This window comes from Lytechinus pictus, chromosome 15 (genome assembly GCF_037042905.1).
Source record: "Lytechinus pictus isolate F3 Inbred chromosome 15, Lp3.0, whole genome shotgun sequence".
In the NCBI taxonomy this organism is placed as follows: Eukaryota; Metazoa; Echinodermata; class Echinoidea; order Temnopleuroida; family Toxopneustidae; genus Lytechinus; species Lytechinus pictus.
In genome coordinates this window covers 18,425,177-18,432,242 of record NC_087259.1, presented here as the reverse complement: position 1 = coordinate 18,432,242, position 7,066 = coordinate 18,425,177, and positions in this window count along the sequence as shown.

The window sequence follows — 7,066 nt, the reverse complement described above, 5'->3', positions numbered from 1 at the left end:
GTGTGTGACATCACAGATCTTGGTCGCATTGCCAATGGGAGGATCTCCATAGCATTAGTGATCTCGACATTCAAATGCTCATAACTCTTTTATTGCTAGTCCTATTTTACTCAAACTTTTGTTGATCTTATTTTTTTATTTTTCTGCTTTCACAAAAGCTAACTTGCTCCAAGAGTTTCATTCTCCTTTAACTAAATTATGCTACATGCGTTTAGGGAAACTTATTTTCAGTGGTAATCATAAAATATGCATGTTGCTGTGATGTACGAGTAAAAATATTGTCTTAAATATGATTTCTAACTAAATACATCCCATGTTGCTCATGGAGGTAATAAATGCTGTACTTTGAAATTCAAAATGGCTGTCATAGGCCCTAAAAGTGTTATGTACATTGTAATTTGGTACATATAATTTCGACAGAATTTGGCTTTGCTTGACTATAAGAATTGCATATAATTGTGATGTTAGAGTGAAATATTGTCTAAAACCATGGTTACTAACGAGATATATCATATCTGGTGTAATTAAGGTGGCAAATGCTGCATTCTGAAATCGTAAATGGCCGCCATAGGCCCTTACTGTATAATGTACAATTTGAATGAGGACAGAGAATTTTCACACAAGGGCATATTGCGGCCATTTTCAATTTTGAAATATAACATTAATCACATAAATTTTATATAATATGATATATTTCGTGAGTAATCATGTTTTTAGACAATATTTCACTCATACACCACCTTTTAGTCAAGCAAAGCGAAAATCTGTTAAAATCATTTGTCCCCATTCACATTGTACATAATAATGTTAGGGCCTGTAGCGGCCATTTTGACTTTCAAAATCCAGTATTTTCACCTACCTGGCAGGAGAACTGATATATTTTGTTAGAAATTGTACTTTCAGACAATATTTTACTCATAGATCAGAATTACGTGCATTTATGGTGCTCACTCCTGTGAAAATTGATTTCCTAGTTCGCATTGTACATAATACAATATATGTTTATGGCGGCCATTTTGAAAGTCAAAATAAAGTATCATAACACAAACTTAAAACCTGAATGATATATTTCGTTAAAAATTATGTTTTTTTAGACAGTATCCCAATTATTTATCACAAATAAATGCATTTCAGTGCTCACTCGTGTGATTTCATTGGTCCTCTTTCCCATTGTACATAATACTTTAAGGGCCTTTGGCGGCCATTTTGAATATCAAAATACAACATTTATCACATACATGGCATATTAAATAATATATTTTGTGAACAATTATGTTTTTAGTCAGCATTCCACTCGTTTACTTTAATAATATGCATTTTAGTGCTAACTCTTGTGATTTGTTTTTGCCCCCTTTGCTGTAGTACATAATACTTTTTGGGCCAGTGGCGGCTATTTTGAATATAAAATACAACAATTTTCCCATACATGACATGATAAATGATATATCTTGTTAACATTGATGATTTACATACATTACTTCGTCCATATATCACAATTACTTGCAGTTTAGGGAATATTTTTGTGAAAAATATTTTTCCCTATTCACATTGTACATAATAGGGTATATGGCGGCCATTTTTAATATGAAGAAAATAAATATTTTTTTCAAAAATCGTTTTTTCAGAGATTATGTCACTCCTGCAACACAATTAAATACATTTTGTAGCCAGTCTGCTGGCAATTTTATGATTTTCATGGGTAATTTGCATATTTTGGCGGCCATATTGGATTTTGCCAATTTGCGGAAAATGCTCAAGGTTACACAAGTGGCATCATTCAGATTCGTAATCAGCACCCTCGAATTGACAAGAAACCATGAAAAAATATTGTATATATGAAAAAACAAGGTTATGCCTCTTCTATCCTGGACTATAAACAAGTTTTTCGCGGGCTTCGCTCATTTACACATTTTGGCTCCTTATATAAGTTGTCGCCAGAATATGACCCGAATGCGGGGCCCGAATGAAAAGCTTCAAACATACCCTAAAATAAATATATACGTTTGACCCCGCGATTGACCATTGACCAGTCTTTCAAAACCACCTTTTTTAAATCGGGAGCTAATTTTTTTAATCATTGTTTTATGCATGTTGTCGATCCTAAAATTAGAACATTCGATGGGTATATGTTTGCAAGGACCTAGCTGGCCACGGAGGATTATCTATTGTTACTGGGGGTGCTGCGACAATGCTCAGCCTGAGCACCCCCAGTAACAATAGAATAATCCTCCGTGGACAGGTCCATGTATGTTTGTGATCCTGAACAATTAACAACCAAATAATTACTGCGAGCGCGAGCAGAAATTTTTAATATACGTTTTGATCTGATCGAAAAGGACGTGTTAAAGGAGAATGAAACCCTTGAAACCAGCTGAATCCATATCAAAGAGAAAAATCAAAGAAACATATCGTTGAAAGTTTGAGGAAGATTGAATGAATAATAAGAAAGTTATGAGCATTGGAATATTGAGATCACTAATGCCATGTAGATCCTCCAATTGGCAATGCGACCAAGATCTGTGATGTCACACACGTACAACTCCCTCATTACTTTAGTACTTATTTCACTTATATTCTCACTTTTATAGAGTCTATCACAAGGTGAGGTGTTCTCTTTATGAGAGGCCAAGTACAGAGGTTTCACAACATTATATCATTGATGAATCGTTTGTCATATGATTAGAATGAGCAAAAAGAGATGTTTTGGGGTATATTTTCAGTGTCCAAAAGGGGAGAGTTGTTCATCTGTGATATCATAGATCTTGGTCGCATTGCCAATGGGAGGATCTCCATAGCATTAGTGATCTCCACATTCAAATGCTCATAACTCTTCTATTGCTAGTCCTATTTTACTCAAACTTTTGTTGATCTTATTCTTTGATTTTTATGCTTTCACAAAAGCTAACTTGATCCAAGAGTTTCATTCTCCTTTAAGGACTGCTTCCAGTCAGCCATGAAGACGTTACATATTTTCCCAGGACCAAAATCCAGTTGAAACCAATTAGAGCAAAACCAATTAAAACCAGTTGGCCAACTGGTTTTAATAGGGAAATTGGAACAACTGCATGGCCTTCCAATTAATTGGACAACTGGAACCAGTTGGCAATTGGTTTCAATTGGTTCCCGTTGTAGGCCAATTGGGCAACTGCATCTCAGTTGTTTCCAGTTGTTCCAATTTCCCTATTAAAACCAGTTGAAACCAATTGGAGGCAACTGGTTTCAATTGGTTCCAGTTGAAACTAATTGGTTTCAACTGGAACCAGTTGGAACTTCCAGTTGGAATGAACTTAATTAGTTACAAATTATTAGCATTTGTACTAATTATTGCTCATGCCAACTCAGAAGCATTTTTATATGTCTATTAATACCATTGTAAAGAGCAGTAATACAATTTAAACTCTCATACAAATATATTTATATGGTGGAGCTTCGAATATATGTATTTGTATTTGATGTAATTTGGTAACAGTTAGTGGTGTACTAATTATCTTTTAATCTGTTAAAATTGTAATCTATAATATGAACATGCATGGTTTTCACTGCTAACTATTCTAAACATTTACCTTAAAAAAGTGAGGCACTTGAGAATTAAAAGAAATTAATAGATACATTGTAAATGATGATGAATCACATAAAACATTAATCTGTACACATTGGCAGATAATATGCAAACTGATTTCAATTGGATCCAGTTGGGTAACTGGAAAAAAATCAAATTGGAAAACAATTGGAAGTCATTTCCAGTTACCCAACTGGATCCAGTTAGGATTTCCAAGATATCCAACTGGTTCCAGTAAGAAGTCATTTCCAGTTACCCAACTTTCCAGTTAGAAGTCATTTCCAGCCTATGCTTTAAACGCGTTTATGGTCCATGTGTACAGCAATATATTTGACTGCCCCCCGGGTAAAAATCCCGGCTATAAATTTGCATTTGAATAAGGCATGAAACGTTTGTGCCTCTGTTGAGACTTTGAAGAATTCCCACTTGGAACACTCGCTATATCCACTGGTGTATAGCTGCAGATCGATAGGGGGGGGGGGCAAAGCTTGGGCTGTGCCACGCTCCCCAAAAGTTGACAACCAAGAAAAAAAAAAACTAAACGTAAATGAAGGGGAAAGGGATTGAATATCATCATAATGTTCTGAATATAGTGTGTCAAAATCTGAATGGAACAAAAGTTTTTTTAAGTTAAAAGTGTCAATTTTTTTATAGCTTGCTCAGCTCGCTCGCAACCTTTTAGAAATTTTGTTCCATACACCGTAGGTCTACGTGTCTGGCCACCTCAACATGTTTGGCTCACGTTCGCAAAGGCCTACACCACCATCACTGCACTGGCTGCTGATATGTAGCCCTAATTGCCCAGTATATGTATGCCTATATTATATAGGCATCCACTGTTTGCGGCAAAAGGCAGACGAGTGTTGCATAATTGTGATGAAATGCAGTGTAAAAATTTAAGGGAAAACTTTTTTTTCATTTTTTACAGGAAATATTCATTCCAACATTATCGAGCCTATAGCTGCTCTGCCCCCTGAATTAGAAAGCTTTCTCATGCCTGCCCATTGTAATGATGTAGTAGGCAAAAAAAAAAGGTTTAGGCCTACACCCAAAGTTTAAGGTCATTTTGTCCAAGGAAAAAAAAGGGTCCTCGCTTTCAAAGGGGGCACACTTGTGTTATCGCGGCATATTTAGGCTACATTACAAATTTTGATTAGGCCTCTCAGGGGGGGGGGGGCACGGGCCGGATGTGCCCACCCCGGCCATGGATCCGCCAGTATTATAGTCACATATTTTTTTATAGAAGTTCCTGAACGAAATATGGAAGTGACATTGTCATTTAGACGCAAACATGGATGTGGCATTGCTATTTAGACGCAAATTGAAAAATTGATAACCTAAACACATACCGGAATAATAGTCTTTAAAAAAAAGTATGTTTCGATAATTTTTGTATTCTTTTTTATATTGATACTTTGTAGTACATTGGAACTTAGAAATACAAGCTCTGCCTTTAAATAATTGTCCCTTATTCTCATCTTTAAATGTGTGTCTCCAATCTGCAACTTCAAATGATACCGTATTATCCTTGTTTTTATTTATTATTGTAGTGTATTAATTTATCATTAATGTTTTGTTCTTTCTTGTCGAATGTAACAATGTGTCCGACAATGTATTAGATGTTGTGAGATATGAAAATGGTCCAACTGAACTGAATTGAACTGACAAACACACACAATGATGGTAATGTTTACTGTTCTCTACCTATATGCACGTGAGAAAATTTTGTGGTGCTCGCCGCTCTCATTTTTTTTTATCCACGACAAAGAAAAAAAGGAACAAAGAGAGAAGGTTGAAATATGATATTATTTTCTGAATATTATGTCATACTCTATCACAAAATTAGATGTTTGTAATAAAATGTGCAAAAATGTCTTCTCAAAGAGATGTAAAATGTTCGTTGTCAAAATGTCCCGTACGTACGAGTACACAACATGGAATTGCCCATGGGCATTTCAACACTGTAAACCATGCCCCTTTTATTCTCTATGCTTTTTAAATACCATTTTACAACTTCCCTCCATATATTTTAGAGGCTAGGGGGAGGGGGTGTGTTACACCCACAAATGTAATAATCGCCCACAAATGTAATAACGCCCACAAATGTAATAACACTTTACCCACAAATGTAATAACGCCCACAAATGTAATAACACTTTACCCACAAATGTAATAATTTCACCCACAAATGTAATAATGCACTTTACCCACAAATGTAATAATTTTTGATCGCCCACAAATGTAATAATGACTTTACCCACAAATGTAATAAATTTGAAGGGATTTTTGGCGAATCTGTTCTAAACTAAAATCCTATAGTAATGCGTTCATATAGCACAAAAGTGCAGTCTTTTTTCCAGACCTGGTTAATAAAACATTATAGTACAATTCCAAAGTCTATTTCCAGACCCGGTTGTTTCAAAATTATAATATACGTCCAAAGTCTTTTTTCCAGACCCGGTTAATTTAACAATTATAATGCAAGTCCAAAGTCTTTTTTCCAGACCCGGTTGTTTAAAAAATTATGATATACGTCCAAAGTCTTTTTTCCAGACCCGGTTAATTCAAAAATTATGACGCAAGTTCAAAGTCTTTTTTTACAGACCCGGTTGTTTCAAAAATTATAATATACGTCCAAAGTCTTTTTTCCAGACCCGGTTAATTCAAAAATTATAATATATGTCCAAAGTCTTTTTTTCAGACCCGGTTGTTTCAAAAATTGTAATAAACGTCCAAAGTCTTTTTTCCAGACCCGCTTGTTTCAAAAATTATAATGCAAGTCCAAAGTCTTTTTTTCAGACTCGGTCGTTTCAAACATTAGAATATAAATCCAAAGTATTTTTTCTAGACCCGGTTGTTTCAAAAATTATGATATACGTCCAAAGTCTTTTGTCCAGACCCGGTTAATTCAAAAATTATAATGCAAGTCCAAAGTCTTTTTTCCAGACCCGGTTAATTCAAAAATTATAATATACGTCCAAAGTATTTTTTCCAGACCCTGTTGTTTCAAAAATTATAATATACGTCCAAAGTCTTTTTTCCAGACCCGGTTGTTTAAAAAATTGTAATGCAAGTCCAAAGTTTTTTTTTCAGACCCGGTCATTTCAAACATTAGAATATAAATCCAAAGTCTTTTTTCCAGACCCGGTTGTTTCAAAAATTATAATATACGTCCAAAGTCTTTTTTCCAGAACCGGTTAATCAAAAATTATAATGCAAGTCCAAAGTCTTTTTTCCAGACCCGGTTGTTAAAAAAATTATAATATAAGTCCAAAGTCTTTTTTCCAGACCCGGTTAATAAAACATTATAGTACAATCCCAAAGTCTTTTTTCCAGACCCGGTTATTTCAAACATTAGAATATAAGTCCAAAGTCTTTTTTCCAGAACCGGTTAATCAAAAATTATAATGCAAGTCCAAAGTCTTTTTTCCAGACCCGGTTAATTCAAAAATTATAATATACGTCCAAAGTATTTTTTCCAGACCCTGTTGTTTCAAAAATTATAAT